A 6,213-nucleotide genomic window follows, 5' to 3' on the forward strand; every position below is an offset into this window, starting at 1 on the left:
ATACATACATACATACATATGTATACACATACAAAAATGGAAAAATTATTTGTTGACAATAACATGTATGATTAAGCCACTATACTATACAGTGTATTCTGGATGGGAAATTGCATTTCATATGTTATAATGATGTTCAGTGAATGAATGTAAAATAAATTAATTAAAATATTTCATTAATTAGTTTAAAAAATGGAAACCCATGCATAGTTTTTTCATAACATGCACATTCTATGAACTTTTAGAAGATCCCTTGTATTATTAGTACACATGAATAAAACAACAAAGCCCTATGTTGACAGAGGCTGCAGGGAGGAAGGAGGGGACAAACTTTGCTGGCAGCATTTTATATACAGTTAGCCTTTTGTATATTAACCAGAAAAGCAGCACTAGAGCTGTGTGTGTGTGTGTGTGTGTGTGTGCGCGCGCATGCACGTGTATTCCACTTTGGAAGTCCAAGGAAGTAAGCTAAAGGAAAAAAGTAAGTAAGTGGTATAGATCCTAGTCCATTATTCATAGCAGCTTGCAAGTGAAACAATCCAAATCCTCAGCTCTCAAGTAATACTTAAACAATATCAAACCAATGGATTTGGAACACAGTGTAATCATTAAAAAAGACAACTATCGTTTCCGGTGGGCGAGTCTGGAACCGACGTGCAGAAATGGCACCTCACAAGGGGAAGGAAAAGAAAGAACAGGTCATCAGCCTTGGACCTCAGGTGGCTGAAGGAGAGAATGTGTTTAGTGTCTGCAACATCTTTGCATCTTTCAATGATACCTTTGTCCTTGTCACTGATCTTTCTGGCAAGGAAACCATCTGCTGTGTGACTGGTGGGATGAAAGTGAAAGCCGACTGAGATGAATCCTCGCCGTATGCTGCCATGCTGGCTGCCCCGGATGTGGTCCAGAGGTGCAAGGAGCTGGGCATCACTGCCCTACACATCAAGCTCTGGGCCACAGGGGGAAATAGGGCCAAGACCCCTGACCCTGGGGCCCTGTCAGCCCTCAGAGCCCTCGCCCACTCGGGTATGAAGATTGGGCGTATTGAGGATGTCACCACTAACCCCTCCGACAGCACCGCAGGAAAGGGGGGTCACCGTCTGTGAACAGGACTATGCAAATTACTGTTTTCTGTTAATAAATTGCCTTTGTGTAAAAAAAAAATGGCAACTATGTAGACTTGGAATATGTCTATGAAACAAGGTTAAGAGAATAAAGTGAAGCCCACTGAATGTTTGCGAGGGTATTGCTTAAAGGGTCCTTGTGTATTTTTGGTGTTAGTGTAAAATGGTGTAGCTATTTTGGAAAATAGTCTGGCAGGTCTTCAAAAATTAAACACAGAGTTGTTATTTGACCCAGCAATGTCACTCCCAGGTATATGTGGAGGTGGTGGTGGTGGTGATGTGTGTGGGAGGTGCCTTCAAAAAGTTTACAGAAAATGCATATATGGAAAATAATGCATGCATTTTAAAACACTTTGCATCGAAGTGAAATTGTACTTTTTCCCCCCCACAAATGTTTTGAAGTCTTGTCATATATCCAAAAGAAATGAGAACACATGTCCACATAAAAATACATACATGTGAATTCATGAAAACTCGTAGAAGCATTATTCATAATAACCAAAGGAGGGCCAGTCAAAATTGTGTAATGGTTACATTGCTGGACTCCCACATAGCCAACTGTGGTTTGAGTCCCAGACTTAAAATCCTTAGAGGAGAATGGAGAAGAAGGAATTGTGGTGTGGCCTTCCGCCCTGGGGGTGATTTCTCACTTTCTCTTTGTCTCTCCAGCAAGCACATGCACCCTATAACAAAAATCTCTCTCTAAAACAAACATAAAAACCTAATATCCAAAATGGTAGAAATGATCCAAATGTCCATTGATCAATGAATGATGAATGGATAAACAAAAAGTGGCATATTCACACAATAGAAAAATAGAATAACCACACAAGGGCGAGTTGTTTAGCCACAAAAAGGTAGGATGTACTGTCACATCCTTCAGCATGGGTCAAAGCTGAAAACATGCTAAATGAAACAAGGCAGTCACAAAAGAACACATGTTATACCACATGAAATGTCCAGAATAGGCAAATATGTAGAGACAGAAAGTAAATCAGGGGTTGCTTAGGACTTGGGGGCTGGGGGTTCGGTTGGAGGGTTGGAAAGACGGGTTGAAGGTGATAGTTAAAGGGAACAGGGCTTCTTTTCGAGATGATATAAATGTTCCGAAATTGATTGTGGTGATGGTTGTACAACTCTGAATATACTAAAAACCATTGAATCAGGTACTTTAAGTGGGTGGATTGTACGGTATATAAATTGTATCCCAATAAAGCTTTTACAACTTTTTAAATCATCAAATTGTGTATTTACAATGGGTGAATTTTATGAAAAAAATTATATACATATATGTATATATACTGGGTCATTGGGGAAATCATGATGTGTTTTTCTATACAAAAATGCTTTATTACTTTTCTGACAACCCAATATATATATAGAATACTTCAGTAAAGCTATTTTTTTTAGAGGTTTTTGCTATAGGACGTGTGTGCTCGCCAGAAATACAGAGAGAGACAGAGGGACAGAAAGTGAGAAATCAACCCCCAGAGGGGATGGCCATGCTGCAATTCCTTCTCCTCCATTTTCCTCTCAGGATCTTGGGCACACACACACACACGTGCTCACTATGAGTTTAAGCCACCGAGTCCGGGACGTGAACCACGGTCGACTACATGGGAGTCCAGCGACATAGCCATTACACTAACTGCTGGTCCCAATAAAGCTGTTTTTTGAAAAAGCAAAGCACAAACTGGTATATCTGTATTTTTGTAAAAATACCAAAGGCTGGAGGAGTCTGAGTTGGCTCAGGTAAAACAGAAGGATGCCATTTGTGGAACAAAAAGGCCTGGTTCCATCCCTCATCCTGCTATTTACTAACTTTATGATCTAGTTTGAACCTTAGTTCTTCCATTTGTAAAACAGAGATAGCAGTTCCTACCCTACGTGGCTATTTTGAGGCATAGATATTCAGAGGGTGCGTTTCTTGCCCTTTAAGATTGCTTTGAGCATGGGGTTAAAACAATATGGCAATAAAAAGTGTGGTAACATATGTGAAAGAGATTTAAAAGTGAAATTTTCCATAAAAGAATAAGATAATCTGAGTCTTGATGAAATACTTCTGGCCTATGAGACTTCACCAGCATAGCCTCAATCTAGAAAAGACAAGACCTTCCCTTTGCCTAAGTGCCTTGGAAAATTGCCTTTTATAACTGGCTGTGTGGAAATTAAGAGAAGTTTTACATGTTCTGAAAATGTGCACTGTTATAAAGATAATTTGGGGGCGACACAAAGGAGCTAAGGTGTGTTAATGCCAAGTTACCATAGCAACATACTCTGCAGTTCTATCCTTCCCAGGCCTGGGCCTACCCCCAGATGGGATGATGAGCCCAGTAAACACCAGAACGAAGCCATTCCACATGAAATTATTTTCTCCATTCACACTCTCCCACAAATAATGTCTGAAGGGAGAAGTCCTCTGAATTTTTACAAAAAAACTCTTTTTTCAGAATCAGAATCAAGATGCTGTTCACCCTCCACAATGCCTGGCATGTGAGAAGTACTCGATATATAGTTGTGTAATGAATGAGTGATCAGAATTTAACAAGTCACAGAATGGAATAGAACACCATAGTTTATTAGTAAAAAGAGACTACTAAATTATACACCAGGAATTTCAGAAAGAAGACTTAGATTCTTACTCTATGTAATTTGGTGTCTGTTCAAAGCCACACAGCATTTTCACATGTGGATCTGCCCCATTTATTAAACTTCTTTTGCCTGTAGCAAACTCCCTTAACATCATACTTATTATTCTGAAAGGACACAGTGTGACTCCACCAGTGTTATTCAGCCTGTTCCACTGCACACATTTTCAAAAGCCGCACAGGAACAACATGTGAAATTGGCTTCCTAGTGAATATGCTGCCCTCCACCCTTCTGAGTTCTTGGCCCAATCTTGATAGAGGAAGCCTGATCAGGCCTGCCTCTGGGTAAATCGTTTCCTCCTCATAATGGGCAGAAGCAAAAATCCCTAGTGCCAGGAGGGCTGTTTTTGAAATCATTCTTGTGGGATTGGAAAGCCTCCCTCAACTCTAAGAGCCAGGCTCTTAGTCCTAACATGGAGTCAGGCTTGAAAGAGGCTCAGAGCTCAAGTCAGACTTTATTATCTGCTCCCTGTTTAGACAATATGCTCACATTTTTAGCAAAACCTCTGGGACCATTCTCTCCTAAGATACTTCCTTCTTCTTTTTTTTCCCCCCAAGAAGTATCTGTTCAACTTTATTTATTTATTTATATTATTATTATTAATAATCTGACGAGAGAGAGAGAGAGAGAAACCAAGCCACAAGATCCAGGACTTGAACCGCACTCAGTCATGTGGGAACCTAGCTCAGTCATGTGGGAACCTAGCATCTCAATTACCTGCTGGCCTACTACTTCCTTCTTATAACTCCTCAGTCATTGCATGGAACTCCTTAGGTCAAAACGAATGAATATTGGGAACCAGCAGTTAGCGTAATGGCTATGTCGCTGGACTCCCACGTAGTCGATCGTGGTTCGTGTCCCAGACCCGGTGGCTTAAAACTCATGCCGGGCGCATGTGCGTGCGTGCCCGCCCAAGATCCCGAGAGGAGAATGGAGGAGAAGGGATTGCGGCATGACCATCCCCCCTGGGGGGTGATTTCTCGCTTTCTGTCTCTATGTCTCTCTCTGTCTGTCTGGCGAGCACACACGCCCTATAGCAAAAACCTCTCCAAAAACACAAAAACAAAAAGCAAATGAAGAACCAGCAGTTAGCGTAATGGCTATGTCGCTGGACTCCCACGTAGTCGATCGTGGTTCGTGTCCCAGACCCGGTGGCTTAAAACTCATGCCGGGCGCATGTGCGTGCGTGCCCGCCCAAGATCCCGAGAGGAGAATGGAGGAGAAGGGATTGCGGCGTGACCATCCCCCCTGGGGGGGTGATTTCTCGCTTTCTGTCTGTATGTCTCTCTCTGTCTGTCTGGCGAGCGCACGCGCCCTACAGTGAAAATCTCTCCAAAAAAAAAAAAAAAATGAATAAGCCACCTTCATCACCAGCAGGCTTTTAGAGAGTGCTTCAAACCAACAACAATAAGAGCACCTAGTGAACCAGATCATGGGCTGGTGGTCAAGGGAACTAGATTCCAAATAGCTGACTTCATGGTTTGAGTCCTAGACTGGCAGCTTGAAAAATATACCAGGCACATGTGCATAAGTGCCCCAAATCTTGACAGGGTGGAGAAATGGAAAAAGGATTGTGCCATGACTATGTCCCATTGGGGGTGTCCTTTCTCCTTTTCCATATCTCCCTCTTTCTCTGTCTCTTTTTGTCTCTTTTTCTGGCAAGCTCACATGCCTTCTGGCAATATTTTTTAAAAGAACATCTTCTGGGACCAACAGGTGGCATGGTGGAAAAGGTGTTCAACTCCCATGTGGCTGACTCTGGTTCAAGTCCTGGACCTGGTGGCTTGCTTTCTCACTTTTCTGCTCTTTCTCCCTCTACCAGGTCAAATTAAAAAGTAATAACAGCAATAAATAAAGTTAAATAAGTAACTCTTTTTTTTTTTTGGAGAGGTTTTTGCTATAGGGCGCATGTGCTCACCAGACAGACAGAGAGAGACAGAGAGACAGAAAGCGAGAAATCAACCCCCAGGGGGGATGGCCACACCGCAATCCTTTCTCCTCCATTCTCCTCCCGGGATCTTGGGCACGCACGCACATGTGCCCGGCGTGAGTTTTAAGTCACTGGGTCCAGGACGCGAACCACGGTCGACTATGTGGGAGTCCAGCGACTCAGTCATTACACTAACTGCTGGTCCCGAGTAACTCTTTAAAAAACAAAAACAAAAACAAACCTTCTAATTGCAAAGCATTGGCCTCTGCAAATACTATCTCAGTTAATCTCCACAACTGTCCTAGAAAGGAAGTATTTTTGATTCCCATTGAGCCTTGAGGACATCGAGGTTCAGAGAGATCTTATAATTAGTCAGTGGTAAGACCATTATTTAGACTCAAATCTGATGGAGTATATTCTTACATTTAAAATAGCTAAAAACAGTAGAAGCAGCAGTAAATGTTTGCCAATACAACTTTGTACCAGAGATTTGGGGGAGAGCAAAGGAAG

The 6,213-nt window shown here is 42.2% G+C and overlaps 1 pseudogene; it reads left to right on the forward strand.

The window, feature by feature from the left end:
• Positions 1-483: 483 nt before the first annotated feature.
• Positions 484-1,106, forward strand: LOC102488902 (40S ribosomal protein S14 pseudogene; annotated as a pseudogene).
• Positions 1,107-6,213: the final 5,107 nt, after the last annotated feature.

Source organism: Tupaia chinensis, unplaced genomic scaffold (genome assembly GCF_000334495.1).
Source record: "Tupaia chinensis unplaced genomic scaffold, TupChi_1.0 Scaffold000139_1, whole genome shotgun sequence".
NCBI lineage: Eukaryota > Metazoa > Chordata > Mammalia > Scandentia > Tupaiidae > Tupaia > Tupaia belangeri.